General features: G+C 40.1%; 1 long non-coding RNA gene across 1 annotated transcript; it reads left to right on the forward strand.

The window, feature by feature from the left end:
• Positions 1-2,751: 2,751 nt before the first annotated feature.
• Positions 2,752-3,458, forward strand: LOC146833104 (uncharacterized). Its single transcript, XR_014960506.1, has 3 exons — positions 2,752-2,851; positions 2,939-2,999; positions 3,249-3,458. It is a non-coding gene; the product is annotated as an uncharacterized LOC146833104 (long non-coding RNA).
• The last annotated feature ends 1,919 nt before the right edge of the window (positions 3,459-5,377 follow it).

Raw genomic sequence — 5,377 nt, forward strand, 5'->3', positions numbered from 1 at the left:
GGACAAAAAGTGGAAACACAGACCACTTTTACAACAGAAACAACGAACATCTATTGATAGTGACTCCCGTGGTGTCCACCACGCCCTTTTCATGGCATTTTTTAGTAATTTCTCGGGGTATCCTCGATCAGATAACCTACCAAGCAGATTGTTGGCATGTAGGAAATATTCATCTTTGAAGTGGCAGTTACGTCGAATTCTTAAAAACTGGTCAAAGGGCAAGTTTTGCTTCAAACTTCTCGGATGATTACTTGTATAATGGAGTGCCTTGTTCCTATCTGTTGGTTTTTTAAATAGAGTTGTAACAAGACTACCGTCAGACGGATAGTCTTCGACATCTATAAAAGTCATTCGATGTTTGGAATGATTAAGGCTTAACTTGATGTCCTCTGTTCTTGCACTAAGCCAATTAAAAAATTCAATGAGGAGTTCTTGTGTTCCTGACCACACCATGAAAATATCATCTATATAACGCATCCAGTTCGATATGAACTGCTGGAAAGGGTTGTTATTGTAGATGAATCTCTCTTTGTACATTGCCATGAAAAGTACGGCTAGTTCCGGGGCGAATGGACAGCCCATCATGACTCCTTTGATTTGGTAATAAAAATCATTAGCAAACATGAAAAAATTCTTCTTTAATGCAAAACTAGACAATGAAATCTGTGGGGACCCTTACTGCTTTAGTCCTTGTTTCCAAATAATGGATCAGTACCGCTATACCCTCCTCCTGTGGGATCTGTGTATACAGCGACACAACATCAAGGGTCACCATGATGTCATTGTTCACTTCAAAATTAATAGACTCCAACCTGTTGCTGAAAGCCGTTGTACCACCAGGTAGGCCTATTGTTTCTGGCTGCGATTCTCTGATTGAGCCCATTTCAAAATATGTGGACTATTTTCTAAAACCATTTATGGATAATGTTCCATCTCGTCTTCAAGATACAACAGCTTTCATCAACAGGTTGGAGTCTATTAATTTTGAAGTGAACATTGACATCATGGTGACCCTTGATGTTGTATCGCTGTATACACAGATCCCACAGGAGGAGGGTATAGCGGTACTGATCCATTATTTGGAAACCAGGACTAAACCAGTAAGGGTCCCCACAGATTTCATTGTCCAGTTGGCCAGTTTTGCATTAAAGAAGAATTTTTTCATGTCTGCTAATGATTTTTATTATCAAATCAAAGGAGTCGCGATGGGCTGTCCATTCGCCCCGGAACTAGCCGTACTTTTCATGGCAATGTACGAAGAGAGATTCATCTACAATAGCAAACCTTTCCAGCAGTTCATCTCGAACTGGACGCGTTATATAGATGATATTTTCATGGTGTGGTCAGGAACACAAGAACTCCTCATCGAATTTTTTAATTGGCTCAGTGCAAGAACAGAGGACATCAAGTTCAGCCTTAATCATTCCAAACATCGAATGACTTTTATGGATGTCGAAGACTATCCGTCTGACGGTAGTCTTGTTACAACTCTATTTAAAAAACCAACAGATAGGAACAAGGCACTCCATTATACAAGTAATCATCCGAAAAGTTTGAAGCAAAACTTGCCCTTTGACCAGTTTTTAAGAATTCAACGTAACTGCCACTTCAAAGATGAATATTTCCTACATGCCAACAATCTGCTTGGTAGGTTATCTGATCGAGGATACCCCAAGAAATTACTAAAAAATGCCATGAAAAGGGCGTGGTGGACACCACGGGAGTCACTATCAATAGATGTTCGTTGTTTCTGTTGTAAAAGTGGTCTGTGTTTCCACTTTTTGTCCCAATTCAATTCAATTCAATTAAAAAAAATCATTCATCAAAACTGGCATTTGATTTAAAATTTGAACCAATCTTTTTATAATGGTCCGCTTTTTGCTTTCAAGAAAGAGAAAAGTATTGCCAATCATGTGGTTCGCGCGTTGTTACCAAAACCGCCTAAACCAACTTTGAGAAATTACATGGGCTTAGCCCCGGTGAGTGGTCATCATAAATGTGGCTCGTGCTCCTGCTGCGAGCAGACAATTGAGGGTTCTTTGTTTTCCCATAATGGTATACATTGGAAGCATGATATCTTTACCAACTGTAAATCTATATTTGTTGTCTACGGGATATTGTACCCCTGCCCAAAGCTATATATCGGGAAGACGAATCAAGAGGTTCGTCAGAGAATCGCGCAACATAAATCTAGGATTAGAAAAAATGTGGAAACAGCACCTCTAGTCTATCATTGGAAATCGATAGGTCATACCGTAAGAGACCTCAAATGGACAGTGATTTCTAATTTGGAACTAGATTCAAGAGGTGGCAACCTGGATCAAAAATTAAGTCAACGTGAGGCAATGTTAATTGTCAAATTTAATACAACTACGAATGGGCTAAATGAAATTGCTGAACTGTACAAACTGTAAATATTAGGTTCTGTAAGTCTCTTATCTGGTGGCAGGTGCCCCAATAAATGTTCAATGAACAGTCTTTTGCAGGTTCTATCCGGCCTTTTTCCTCCAAGCTGTTAATTCTACACTGGTTTTCCAATGGCCGCACGCAGACAGTGTTTCAAAATCACATCATGCAAGCATAACGGTAAACGATGGATTGAGGAAAGAATTGGCGTCTATAAAAGGTATGTTTAAGCTCAACCCGCGCTGCAATATAGACAATTGTGGCAGGAACCGACGATTGCCACACGCGTTGTTTTGCTAGGTATGATAATCAAAGCTTGTTACTTTCATGATTATTCTGATTTTGCAGTGGCAACAAGTAAGAAATGAACCATTCTGGAGCTGCCGTCTATTAAAAAAACGAATGCAGCAGAAGGAACGCTTTTGCATTTTCACGCGTGATAAAGGTAATTAAATGTTTGAACTACAAAAAGCCACTGGACTGATCGTATAGTTGGCAGGTTAGTTTTACATGCTCGTTTCCTCTTTTTCAGCACTCTCGCTTCGTCTCCTAAAAGAGTTGTTTGAAAATAAACACCTACATTCTCGTACACTGCAAGTGGACGTTTTCTTACTGGGACACGGTTTAATAAGGACGATTATTTCCTTTGAGACAACGTTTTGATTTTGTTTTATCTTCTTTTGCCTTTCATTTATTCATAAATTTGTTGTGAAATGAGTAGTGAATTGTTCTATATCATATAAGAGGTAAGCTGTCTGGATACTGGGTTGTTGTACTTGGTGAATTAAGTTAAATCAGGTTTTTGTATCTGGGCAATAAGATCTTGCATTTTTCTGTTACAGCTACTGTGGTCCTGAAGAGAACCCCTTAAGAAGTGAGTTTGGAACGCGTCAACCTTTTTGTTTTTCTTTTTGCCAAACAAACTGTTGTCTATTTCGTTTGCTTTTGTGCATTGTAAAGTTGTTGTCAATTTAAAAGAACGGTCTATCTTGGGTAGTAGTGCACTTGAAAGACATCTGTGTAATTCAGTTTGTTGTTGTTTGGTTTAGACACCTGGCGTTTAACCCCTTCAGCGCTGAGGGAATTCCCCCGCGGTGCTGAAGGGTTCGAGCGCGGGCGGGCCCATGACGGAACGGTTCCGTCATGAGCACAGCGCAACCGATGCTCATGACGGAACCGTTCCGTCATGGGCATGCAAGGGGTTAAAATAATAGTAAACAAATGTAGGTAGCCAGGACGTGTTGATGTTCTATGGCTGTGGTTACGTGTGGGTTATAAGTGTGTGTGAATGGGGACTGGGAATGTCTTGAAGAAGAGTGTGGTGAAAAAGGTTTGATTATCTCTTGTATAAGGAAGGTGTTTTAGTGTTAATGTGTTTTATAAAATGCAGAAAAAAAATTGAACTGATTTTCTATGAAATATAAAGTTTAAATGAATTTTAAAATACATTTGAAAGGATTTAATTGAGAAATAGGGTTGTCATGCACTTTATTTCTATGCACCTTTTAAAGTAATGTTGGAGGTAATATCAGTATTGGCAATTGTGATTGTTTTGTATTCTTAAGGCTCAGCCTTACTGATTTGAGCCAAGACCCAGTGTTGTTTTTTGCTGTGCTTTATTGAGCGTTGGTAACTGCAAATTCTCTACTGTGGTATATTGATGGATGGTAACTGGGAGTATGCTGCTGTGCTTCACTGAGGTGTGGTAACAGAATACGCTGCTGTGCTGTGTTGAGCGTTGATAACAGGGAATACGCAGCTGTGCTTCATTGACGATTTGTAACTGCTAATTCACTACTGTGCTATACTAAGGGGTGGTAACTGGGACTACTCTGCTGTAATTCATTGAAGATGTGCTACAGACTACGCGTGGGGTAACATGGAGTACGCTGCTGTCCCTCACTGAGGTGTGGTAATGGAACGCGCTGCTGTGCTTTATTGAGCGTTGATAACAGGGAATACGCTGCTGTGCTTTGACGAATTGGAACTGCTAATTCACTACTGTTCTATATTGAGGGGTGGTAAATGGCAATACGCTGTTCTGCTTCACTGAGGTGTGGTAGCAGAATACTCTGCTGTGCTGTATTGAGCTTTTGTTACCGAGAATATGCTGCTGTGCTTTATTGACTATTAGTAACTGCAAATTTGCTGCTGTGCTACATTGTAGGGTGGTAACTGGGAGTACTCTGCTGTATTTCACTGGGGTTTTGTAACAGAATAAGCTGCTGTGCTTTATTGAGCGTTGGTGACAGGGAATACTCTGCTATGTTTCTTTGAGTGGTAACTGCATATTCGCCACTGTGCTACATTGAGGGGTAGTAACTGGGAGTACACTGCTCTGCTTCACTGAGGTGTGGTAACAGAATACGCTGCTTTGCTTTATTAAGCGTTTGTAACAGGGACTAAGGTGCTGTTCTTCATTGATTGGTAATTGCAAATTCTCCACCGTGCTACATTGAGGAGTAGTAACTGGGAGTATGTCAAGACGAACAGAGTTCTTACCATGAACTTGCACAGTAACAGACGCTAGTTCCCTACACCCTCTCAAGGATGTCTCGGAGACCTATTTATAATCTTGACTCTAAAAGACACCCAAGGGGGAAGGGGGAGGGGATAAAATAACAAACAAGAAGAGCCTGGTCCTGGAACCTTATTCTCTCTGCTTCTCTTGATTTTTCGTCCGTCCAGCAGACTGTAATTCCGAGAAGACCTGAGAATACTAAACACAGAAAATTACTGCACCTCCTACTCTACTCTGTTCTAGTTTTGTTCATAATCTTTACATTCTTATTACTTACCGTATGTACCAAGATCTATGCTTCTCTTCTATGTTAATCCAGTGTAGTATTCTTTCTTTTCTTTCTTGCTATTGGTTATTGTCACCAGAAGACTTAACCTATCAAATAATGGTATAACTTAACTGCATATCCTTACTCAAACTGACTCTAGTTGTATGTAATTATTCTTGTTT

The sequence above is a fragment of the Triturus cristatus genome, chromosome 4_2 (assembly GCF_964204655.1).
Source record: "Triturus cristatus chromosome 4_2, aTriCri1.1, whole genome shotgun sequence".
Lineage (NCBI taxonomy): Eukaryota > Metazoa > Chordata > Amphibia > Caudata > Salamandridae > Triturus > Triturus cristatus.